Source organism: Tyto alba, unplaced genomic scaffold (assembly GCF_018691265.1).
Source record: "Tyto alba isolate M040663 unplaced genomic scaffold, T.alba_DEE_v4.0 Super-Scaffold_5, whole genome shotgun sequence".
NCBI classification, from domain to species: domain Eukaryota; kingdom Metazoa; phylum Chordata; class Aves; order Strigiformes; family Tytonidae; genus Tyto; species Tyto alba.
This window is the reverse complement of record NW_024881326.1, coordinates 23,893,190-23,905,243: the sequence shown is the minus strand read 5'-3', so window position 1 is coordinate 23,905,243 and position 12,054 is coordinate 23,893,190.

Sequence of the window (12,054 nt, the reverse complement as noted above, 5' to 3'; positions counted from 1 at the left end):
CAGTCTGTTAGTATCTGGTGACCGATGATAGATCGGTGCCAACCAATGCTGAACTGACCCATTTAATTTTTGCAGGATTTGGAAAAAAACATCTGTGTAAGCTTTCCTAAATACTTTTTGTGAGGAAGTACATTTCTTTTTCATTTTGACTTTTTTGTTCCTCTTCAATGAGAGGGGAAGTAAGCTTGTTAATAATAATATAGCAATGATTCAAGTAAACTGCTGCTCAGTACATTTTTTGCTTTCCTGTTCTTCTCCAAAGCTAATCTGATGAATTTGTTCACATCAAAATGGGGTACATTATTCATGTCATCCTATGTCACATCATGTATAATGAGATGTGACAACTCAAGGTAACACATCAATTAGGACAAGGCAGGAACACAGATTTGTTGATGAAAGAGGGAATGCATATCCAGCTTTGGGCATGGCTGTTTGGTGTTCAGGGGTGACAAGAAGGCTATTTTAAAACTTCAGAGCTGAATTTGGAGATCATGTGCTGTAATTTAGATTGTCTTTCAGCCCTTCTGTTTGTAAGTATACTAATTGACATACATAACCTAATGCTCGTGCACTTATTGATATATGATTTTTATTCATCCCATCTGTTATTAGTCCTGTTCTGAGTGCACTTGGTCATATTCAGGTGATGGGAGTGGGATGGGGGCTGAAAACTGATGAAGGGAGGTGATTTGAAGTACTGCCCGCAATTCAGTGCAGGCATGAAATGTGATATTGCATGTCTTCATGCTTCTGTTGATCCAAAAGGTATCCAATTTGTTCTCAGCATCTGGTGGCAGTTTGTGATACAGTGGCTTGGTTTCATCCTTTTATTAGTTGTTAGTAGTGAACAAAATGTTAAATCAGTAAGTTATTGCTTCCAGCGGGTCAAAGGTTTTTGTATGGGTTTTGTAAGTTATTAATATATGGAGCCTTGGATTAAGAGTGAAGCATGAGCCTTTTTTTGGAAAAGAGGTATAAATTTGCAAGGATTAGGGATCAAGACAAAAGCCATCAATCTGCAGGAACAAGGGGTTTCTGGGAAAAGCAGCTAAATTCTGGCTGAGACCTGGAGGAATAGGAGCAGGGTAAGGAGCGGGGAGCAAGTGCTCAAATGATGTGGAAGCACAAGGGCTCTGCATCTGCAGAGACGGTCGAGTGCTCCCTGGGAGCAGCATCCAGACTTCTTGCTCCCCCTGTCTCTTGGGAACTGATGTCACTTTCAGGGAAAGTTGGGAGCCCTTTAGGGCATGAAAGCAAGGACTCTCGCTCCATCCACAAGCTCCCTCCAGCTTCGCTGTGGCTTGGAGCATTTGCTGCCGAGACAGCTGTCACAACTGGGCACAGCACGTTGTCACTGACACACAGCAACAAGATGTGAAACGAATGTGTGAATGGAGTGAGGGTCTTTGCTTTCATGTCTCCAGGAAGTATGTCCACAAGTTATTTATCGATCTCGAGCAGGGTCATGTGTAACTATATTCTTTCAAACAGAAGTTTTTCTAGCCTTTTCCTAAGGACCTCCAGGGTGGAGTTTCCACAGGATCCCTAACTGTGCTTAATTCTAATTAGTCTCAAAGATCAGAGAAACATCGAATTATAGCATGAATTGGGCTGGGAAGGACCTTAAAGAGCATCTAGTTCCAACTCCCCTGCCCCGGGCAGGGCCCCCTTCCCCCAGCCCAGGGGGCTCCCAGCCCCGTCCAACCTGGCCTTGAACCCTTCCAGGGAGGGGGCACCCACAGCTGCTCTGGGCACCCTGTGTCTCACCATCCTCACAGTGAACAATTTCTGCCTTAGATTTAATCTAAATCTACCCTCTATCTTCTTAATACCTGTCCTGATCTTGCATTCTTCCAAACAGAGAGATTAGCCATTTGGAAGTGATTGTATGTATGCTGGAGAGTAGAACCACAAATCAAAATCACGAGAAAGTGCAGATACGGTGGGAGGCCACGGGGTTCAGTTTGAGCAGGATGCCACATGCTACACTGGGTAGCAACTACTGGCTGCAGAAGTGCAGGCTGGTGAGCAGCCTGTGGGGCAGCGGTGGTGGAGACTGAGTGGGATGAGCAGAGTGGGTGACTGTGCACCGGAGAGCCGGTGCCTCGCTGCTCTGAAACAGGCAAGTGTTGTGCTGGGTAGATAAGTGGAAAAGTAGCCTAGATGGTAACAGATACACTCCAGCTGTGTGTAACATGCTTCAAGAGAGTTGGGGGCAAAATGGAAGGGGTCTGGAAGGGAGTAATGTGAACTGGCTAATGACTAGGAAGTATGACCATTGGGGAAAGTTGAACAAATTGGGCTTGTTTAGCACCAGGATCTGACAATGAGTGGTGTGGCAATACTGCTGCTCTGAAGAGGAGAATACTGTCCTCTCTGTGTTCCTTATAGAGAGGTCTTCAGTTGTGACGAGGAAGACTGAAGCTGGATGCTAGGAAGAAGCTTCCTAAGGGAGCAGTAGTAAAGCATCAGAATTTATTGCTCAGGGAAATTTAGAGCCTTCACTGGTGAAGGTCAAGTTAAAGAAACACTTCTGGCAAAACAGAGGTGTACTGGGGCAGGGAGCAGCCCTTGTCCCTCTGAGCAGTGCCTTCCAACCTGTGTATTGTGTACTCTCTGTAGCAAGGAAGGCCATTTTAACAGCCCTCTCCCTAGTCATCTTCTCCCCTCAGTGCAGAAACCCACATTTTCCAGTCTTCCTAATAAGTTAAATTTTTTACTTCTCTGGCTATTTCCTCTGAACTTTTTCCATTGGTCCTGGTTCTTCTTGAGCTTTGGGTGGTCTAGTTGATACCTTTCCTGAGCAGAATAAAAGGATTGTTTTTGGTGTCTCACCTCTGTACACCTGGCTTCACTGTATGTCTTGGCATGCTTTGGTGGCAGGGTTTGTTTGGGGTTTTTTTAAGCATCACTTTGTGACGATCTTATGGTCCACACATGCACAGTATAAAATGCATATTTAAGAAATAGTAAGCAGTGTACGAAAAGAATCTTATTTGATTTGTGTGTGTGGGGGAGTGTACTGCAACAGATGATTTCTATGCAGGATCAAGTCTAGATAGCAAAGGGATTATACCGTGTATGTCAAATTTCCTCCCGGGTGTATTTATAGAGATTTTTCTGAAGCAGAATATCTCCAGTCAGAATATTTAAAACAAACCAAACATCTTCACCAAGAATTAAACATTAGGATATGTGGACTCACATGTGTGCACACATACACAGAGTATTTTGAGAACGGTTCATATCTCATTTAGGGCTGTATTAGATTTCATGGCAGTAGTCAGATAAATAAGAGATTAAATAAAACTGCAGTGTATGAAATATTCCAGTACTGGTGCTGAAGGTTTTGTTAGATTCAGAGTGCATTTAAAGATCAGTAGAAAGCCTTAGGCATTTGTCAATCAAATGAACATCTGAGAGTGCCACTTTTCTGCTTTCCTCCTTGGAGGATGATAGGGACAAGCAAAGGCAGGTGAATTACCAACTCTTTGGGAGAACTAACTTTATACTGCAATTCAGAGCTTGGAGCATGAGGAGAGAAGATACAAAATAATTATTTTCTTTGGGTGTTGGCTGGAGGAAGACAGACACTGAAGAGCAATGGAAGAAGCGCTCCCAGTCTTCCAGGAGACACATGTTATTTGAGAGTACTGTGAACGTATTGGTCAGTAGAGCATAATACCAGACTCAGGAATTTCAAGTTTGTGACTTTTATTTTTACTTTGCTTTCTCTGCTGAATTACAGAAGCTATCAATGTCAATAGTTAGACACATGCATGTTTTCTAACAAGGTTGTTCATGTACTTCTACAAGTCACTGCTCGGTATTAGTTTTTCTGTAAGAATCTCTTTGGGTGTCTTCCTGTGAAGTACAGTCTCTACCTCTCAGATTCTTTGTAGCTATTTCTATGGGCTTTTTTATGCTCCCTCATTCTTTTAAAATTGTGAACTTCCCAACATGTGTGCAGAATTGCGATAGTAGTTTCACTACTGTGATGTAGGAGTTAAAACCAAATGTGCTCCTGGGTTTCCTTTTGAAATTGTCTTTCTTCCTTGAGAAAGAAACTTAACACAGCCTGTGCAGTGAAAGGCTGTTAGTGCTCTGCAAGCCTCTCTTCTAGGTGTCCAGATACAGGCTCCAACTGCCTGCCTCAGAGAGAGTGTGCGGTGCCAAGCAGATCTGCCCAGTGGGTGGTGCTAATGATTTCAGTGCAGTTGCATATTTGCTCAGGATTTGAAAAAGAAAGTGAGATGGGAAAAAGAAAACTTTCAGTGTTGGTAACAGAAGTATTTTTGGAAACTCTCTGGAAGTTGAAGTGTCCTCAAGATTCTGGTGCAGCTTTAGCACATGTGTATGCCTCTTTTAAATATTAAAATATACAACCTTTTCAAAATACTTCAAACTACTTGACTGTTATTGCAAAAAAAAAACCCAAAACAAAAGAAAACACTTTTCTCAGATGTGATAATTTTCTATTAATTTCATATGGTACTGTCCAGGTAATAAAATCAGTAAGTATTCACTGATTCCCTGCTCTCCCACTGCTCTAGGTATATCTATGAAGGCTTTCCCAGAGGAGCTTCTGACAGGCTTTAAACAATCAACCATGACAGCATGGAGGAAAATGTATTGTCTAGTGTGCTAATCTCTTAGCTCCTGTGTTTTCAAGGTGATTTTACTGCATTTATCAGTGTGTCCTAGTTCCTGTTTCCCTTTATAACCACTGTGCTAGTTTTGAATGTTGACAGGCTTTGGTGCCTCATGGTTGGATGGTCTGACTGAAAAGCCCTTAGACATCTTGTTCCCCAGACAATACTCCTTCAGAGAGGTCCCTGCCAGCTTCCCAGGGCCATCTATACTTATATATGTTTTTGGCTTTTTCCATTATTTTGAATGGCTGGTATTTTTCTTGTTCCAGTACTCTTCCTCTTAACACAAATCTGTGCCATTCCCCTGGAGGGTTGTCTGTGTTCTGTGGGAGGACTTGAATATTAGTCCTTCATCTTTTCTGTCTGTCTCTATTCTATTACTCTCTCATTTCATTGATTTGTGACATATGTGGAGGCCAAGATACAGTACAGGACATAAGTTATATGAAAAGAATGCAAGAAGTTAATAATATTTTTACCTGTCCCATGTCTAATATCTCAATAAAAATGCAGATATTAGACTGGGTGATTGCAAGTGGAAGTATCTATCTGTGTTTTGTAAAAGGTTGCCACATCTTTGCCACATTGCATGACATTGTTGTCTCTATACTGGAAACATAGATTTGGTGGATGGACCACTTGGTGGATAACGAATTGGCTGGATGGTCACACTCAAAGTTGAGTGGTGTCCCTCAGGGGTCAGTGTTGGGAGGACACCAGGAAGGTGCTGGGGGGGCTGGAGCAGCTCCCCTGGGAGGCCGGGCTGAGAGAGTTGGGGGGGTTCAGCCTGGAGAAGAGAAGGCTCCGGGGAGCCCTTCGAGTGGCCTCCCAGGGCTTAAAGGGGGGGCAGGAGAGGTGGGGGGGGACTCTGGGTCAGGGGGTGGGGATGGGATGAGGGGTGACGGTTTTAAACTGCCAGAGGGCAGATTTAGATGAGATCTAAGGCAGAAATCCCTCCCTGTGCGGGGGGTGAGGCGCTGGCCCAGGGTGCCCAGAGCAGCTGTGGCTGCCCCCTCCCTGGAAGGGTTCAAGGCCAGGTTGGACGGGGCTGGGAGCCCCCTGGGCTGGGGGAAGGGGGCCCTGCCCGGGGCAGGGTGGGGCACTGGATGATCCCTTTCAGCCCAAACCATCCTGTGATTCTGTGATTCTATCTTAGTGGAAATAATTATCTTCTGCACAGTTGTGGTGATAATCGTGTACTATTACAATGAGTGTGGTTTTCTTGGAGTTACTATGTTTAGCAACTGCCCTGTTTTGTTCGTCTTCCTAGATTCAGCCAATTCACATTGATCTATTTTTCTTACAGGGATTAATTTTGGGGAAAAAAAAATTCATAACTTGAGATGTTGTACCAATTATGCAGTCACCTTCCCTGTGTATGGGAAAATCACAAGGTCAGAACAGCTAGAGTGTGAGGGATTGTTCTCACCCCAGGAAAAACAACTTTCTGGGTATGATGTCTACCCTGCCAGACTGGTGCTTGACTCAAAAAAGCAGTAATGGAAATATGTAATTCCAACACTGCTTGTATGCAATGGCTTTAATTTCTGTGTCTTAACTTTTTTTCAACAGCCATTTAAGAAATAAAAATAAAAATAAAAAAATCCTGTCTGGTTTTAATTGTTAAGAGCCAAAGGTGAGCAAAGGGCAGTTTTCTGTCTTTGATAGTTATGCCAAAATACAAAAACTTTTTCTATAGTAAACTTGTACAATAAAATGTATTCCATGGTGATTTGCTAGCGTTATTATTTGCTAGTAAAATATGCTGTTGTCTTTACAATAGCAAGCCTTAGAAGAAGAAGCGAGCCTAGGAAAAAAGCAGTTCTAAAATATTAGCTCTGAGTATTAAATACATCAGTGTGTGGGTTTTAGAAAACCTAACAGTTTAAAAGAATGACTGAACAGTATGCTTTTCATGGCCAGCTGATCTCCATTCCATGCATGCATTTATTAAATGCTTTTTACTTTGTGCTTCATTTGACAGTAGATTTCCGTACGCTGGATTAGATAATTGACTGGATTCAGTGTAAACCTCACCTGTTCAAAGCAAGCACTATATAAGCTATAAAAAAGTCTATTGTACCATTTCCATTAGCCTCTATAAAGTGTTCTGGTAAGATCAAGATGCATAAGATATTATATGTTAAATTATGCAGCCAGCTGGCTGACAGTGCTGCTGGAGCAGGGGGACTGACAAAAGCTATTATTAGGGTCACCCAGAGGTGCGCCTTCCAAAACCCTCTTCTCTGTTGTTGCTTTTTGAACTTTGCATATTAAAAGATCTTCTGTTTAGTCTTCCTCCAAGGGCTGGATTTTTTTTTTTTTTTTTCCCCACAGGATGGTTTCAATGAAAATGCGAAACCAATTTCAAATAAAAGAAACAGTGGACAGCATTTCCAGAGAATTATTTTTCTTGGGTTTTATGCTTCTGTGGTATCAAACAAGCTGAGTTTTGAAACTCGGTCAGAAGACAATAATTAGCTGGGGCACTGTTTGATAGGATATTGAAGAAAAAGAAAAAGTGTTTATCTGAAAACTGGGGGTTTTAGTAATAATTGAGACTCTGTGATGAAAACACCCTTTATCGAAGTAGCCTTGAGTGGGGATTTAAAAAGAAACTGGCAGTGGAGGAAGAATGTATTAACATGAATGTAGCAGGAAGCAAAGAAATGAGGTGCACAGTGAGGGTGCCCTAACACATATTTGTTTCAAGTTTTATTTTGTCTAGTGCAAACTGAGTCCTGGCTGTCGTAACATACAAAGTTGACTGACCAGCTACATCTCTTGTTTGGTCCTCTGTAGTCACAGCCCAGGTCTGTAGCTTATTTTTGGAGCTGTTTCTGAAGAGGAAAGCTTTATTCTCTGGAAGCCACAGTTCCCTTCCTGCCTCAATACTTTATCTGAGGGCTGGGACTGAACCAGACTGAAACAAATAAGACTCCTTTAATGTCATGTAGTAAAGATGAGTTTCTAAGGCAGAGTGAACAGAGGGGCTATTTAAGAATATGATACTGAAAAGAAAGTGTGCAAACTCCTTGAATGAATCTTAATAGTCTGGAGCCTGAAGCACAGAAAAAGAGATGGCGTGGGGAGGGATATGGCAGGGAAGTATAAAATCACGTGAAGATGATGGCAAGGGATTGATGGCATGCTCTCTCAGGCAGTGCTGGTCCAAGAGCAATACAGTGAAGGTATCAAGTGCTGGGTTGGTGTAAGCAAAGGAAGATCTTAATGCAGTGAACAGTCAACCTGGAGAGCCAAGAGGTGTTATGAGCACAGAAGTTTACATTTATTCAGAAGGGAATGGGACAAGATCCAATGAGGTTTATGAAATATGTAGAAATGATAAATGACTTAGAAAGCTGCTGGCTTGGAACTGGTTGAATGTCAGTAGAGTATTAGGGAGATGTATCTGCTTTGCCTGCCTTATGCCCTGTCCTTGGCATCTGTCTAGCTAGGTGAACTTTTGGCTTGGCCCAGTATGACTGTTATGTTCTTGGAGACTTTGGTGCAAAGAAGTAAAAAATGCATGTGTTCAGTGCATCTGCTTCATACCAGAAGCAAATACTTTTCTTGTCCCATGTACAAATAACTAAGTGGATTCTTCCTAAGTTATCTTATATTAAAGTACTACTGATGTCTGGGACGTTCCCTATCAAGGAATGTGAACAAAGGAGAAAAATTCTGTAGGAAAATGAAGTAATGAGTCAACAATGCTCTCCAAGGGAAGGATGAAGGTGTTGTGGCCTTCCAGATTTGTCTTGAGCAGGTCCTCTGGCTCATACCTAGAGAACTTTGTGGTTGAGCCCTACAAAATTGCTCAGCAGGCTGAGGTTCCTGTCCTGGGGCAGCCAGGATGGCTTGAAGGATTAGTGAACAGGAGGTAGTCAGAACAGAACAGGCATGCGTTGCAGGAACAGTGGCAACACCTTTGGGTAGAAACTGTAGTCTCCGGCAGTTTGCATACAGCCTCCCAGCTGGGTTATTCAGAAAGGGAAACGCTCTTTCTCTCTATTGACTGCAGCCCTAATCCTCCTCTTGTTTCAGCCCACAGTGTGGCTTAAGTAAAGCGCTTTCTGTGCTAAACCCAGCTCCCTTTGAAACTATAACAGGGTTTATGTTTTCTGCTTTGCTGCTGCTGCACGTGAAGCAATGAGGTGCATCACTCTGGGTTCTGCAGCTTCAGATTGGTGTTTCTTTTTCTTGAGTCCTGATGCTGTTGTTTGCTGCAGATTCCCTCACATCTTGCCTGGTTCTGTAACCTTGCAGCACACATTTTCCTTTGTTTACTGCCTGCTGGCACCTGGAAAGCAATTACCTGTTTCTGTCCCCAGAGTGCCTACAAGCCCTTTGCTTTCCTGCCTCCCACAGTTGTCGGTTTTTAAAAAGAGAGCTCTGTACCCATCAACAGGTGTTAGCAGCGTCTGCTATCAACATGGCATCACCCTCTCAGCCGAACAGCATCCTGCCAAAGAGCTGGCACTCACTTCATTATGCATACTCCCTATCTGCATGCAGATTCACTTAGCACCTCTTGCCCGAGTGGAACTGGCACGTGTCTCGGTGTGGGCCCAAAGCCACCCAGGCATATGGGCTCAGTCTGCTCCAAGTGTGTGCAGCAGAGATGGTGCATTTGTAAAACAGGAGCAGGATTCCCATGTAGGAAAGGTAGTGCAGCGTTTGCGCCTGGGACTTGCTTTTTAAATCCATGTGGGTTGAGTATACTCTGATCTGTGCTTGTCTGGCTCTTGTTGGCATTATTCAGTGCTATGACAAAGGTATATAACAGCTCTTTTTCTCATCTCTGCAGAAGGCTTAATCTTCAAAATAGTTTTCCTATTTGGTTAGTTTTTTCAAATGAAAATATTAAAAATCAGATTACTAATAATGTACATACAGAGGAGCCCATTTCCTGTGGGTAATACACTATACTGAGGATGTGTGATGGCTTTTGTCATTACTACTGTGTTTTTGCTACTATGCCGTGTCTCCCTATGGCTGTTCTAATCGCAAAAGGCTATGGAGTCATCTGCTTTGGTCCCTGTTTTCTACAAATCCAAGTAACTTTTGCCCATGAGTCTCTCCCAGCCTGTGGGTTTCTCAGCACATTGCTATGCATCCCTAGATCTTCAATCTGGCCTTTCAGCAGAAGTATTTGAACGTAGTACTGACCAGGGTTGCGGTGTGCGTTTGTCAAGACTCAGGTTGTTCTCTGTATGCCCCTGCTTTAACCCTTGCATGAGGCCATTCCAGTCCCATCTGAAATGCCACAGCTGAGAGCGTATTCGTCACCTAACAGAAGGAGTGGAATGCTCATTCTGATGAGAAAACCCACAGACTTGAACCACAAATGACTTGAATGACAAAGCCCCAAGCCCACGAAGGGACATTCAAATGATGTAAACTCCATACGATGCCCTTAAGTCTTCCCAGCTTTTTCTGACTTACTCAGAGAGAAGACAAAAAAGAGCCTGTCCTAGACATCATGGTCTAGTCCATAGGACCAGCCATTTGAATGTCAGTGAAGATTTCTCTGAAACTTGTGACAAAGACATTGGAAAATATCCCCTGAATGATTTTTTTGCTTACTCACATTTGGACACTCAGCAAGAATCCAATCCATCTGAAGGACAAAGCAAAGCACACAGAAAATCTGTGGCATAGGGAAGGCTTCCTTCCTTCCTTCCTTTAAAGGCAATTACCAGCAGTACCACCCCCCATTAGCTGTACCAGAAGTAAAGTTGTCCTGTGAGACACCACACTAAACTCTCCTGGATTTCTGTAGGTAAGGGCATGGCTTAACTCAATGGTCGTCCCTTCTCCAAAAATATTTTTTGTCTGTTGTCAAAAATATCATTTGTTGATTGCCAGTTTCTTTTGTTAAATTTAGTCCAGAGCCAATCACAAAAAATGAGGCAGGCTGTAGTAGTAGTTTTAGATCTGATTGCCTTTTCTTTGGGATTAGTATTAGAATCATAGAATCATAAAATGGTTTGGGTTGGAAGTGACTTTAAAGGTCATCTAGTTCCAACCCCCCCTACCACAGAGAGGGACAAGTTCCACTAGACCAGGTTGTCCAAAGCCCCGTCCAACTTGGCCTTGAACCCTTCCAGGGAGGGGGCAGCCACAGCTGCTCTGGGCACCCTGGGCCAGCGCCTCACCCCCCGCACAGGGAGGGATTTCTGCCTTAGAGCAAATTTAAATCTGCCGTCTTTCAGTTTAAAACCGTTACCTCTCATCCTCTCCCCACACACCCAATAAAGAGTCCCCCCCACCTCTCCTGCCCCCCCTTTAAGCCCTGGGAGGCCGCTCGAAGGGCTCCCCGGAGCCTTCTCTTCCCCAGGCTGAACCCCCCCAACTCTCTCAGCCCGGCCCCCCAGGGGAGCTGCTCCAGCCCCCCCAGCATCTCCGTGGCCTCCTCTGGCCCCGCTCGAGCAGCTCCGGGTCCTTCTGCTGTTGGGGGCCCCCGAGCTGGCCCCAGCACTGCAGGCCCTTGCCCTTGGCCTTGTTGAACCCCATGAGGTTTGCCCGGGCCCCCCTCTCCAGCCTGCCCAGGTCCCTCTGGGTGCCATCCCTGCCCTCCCGCCTGTCCCCCACCACACAGCTCGGGGGCGTGGGTGAACTTGCTGGGGGTGCATCGATCCCACTGTCCATGGCACCAACAAAGATGTTAAACAGCGCCGGGTCCAACACCGACCTGTGAGGAACACAACTTGTCACTGGTCTCCACTTGGACATCGAGCTGTTGACCACAACTCTTTGAATGCAACCATCCAGCTCGTTCCTTATTCAGCGAGTGGTCCATCCATCAAATCCATGTCTCTCTAATTTAGAGACAGGGCTAATGTGAGGGACAGTGTCAAATGCTTTGCACAAGTCCACGTAGATGATGTCAGTTGCTCTTCCCTTATCTACCAATGCTGTAACCCTGTAACCCTGTCATAGGTGGTCACTAAATTTGTCAGGCACAATTTTGCCTCAGTGAAGCCATGTTGGCTGTCACCAATCACTTCTTTATTTCCTATGTGCCCTAGCCTAGTTTCCAGGAGAATTCACTCCATGGTCTTGCTGGGCACAGAGGTGAGACTGACTGACCTGTAGTTATGTGGGTCTTTCTTCCCTTTTTAAAAATAGGGGTTATGTTTCCCCTTTTCAGGTCAGCAGGAACTTCATCAGACTGCCATGACTTCTCAAATATGACGGATAGTGACTTAGCCACTTCATCCAACAGTTCCCTCAGGACCCACAGATGTACCTCATCAGGTTCCATGGACTTGTGCACCTTCAAGTTCCTTAGATGGTCTCAAATTGATCTTCTCACACAGTGGGCAGTTCTTCCCTCTCCCAGTCCCTGCCTTTGTCTCATGTGATTTGGGCAGTGTGGCTGGAGCACTGGGGC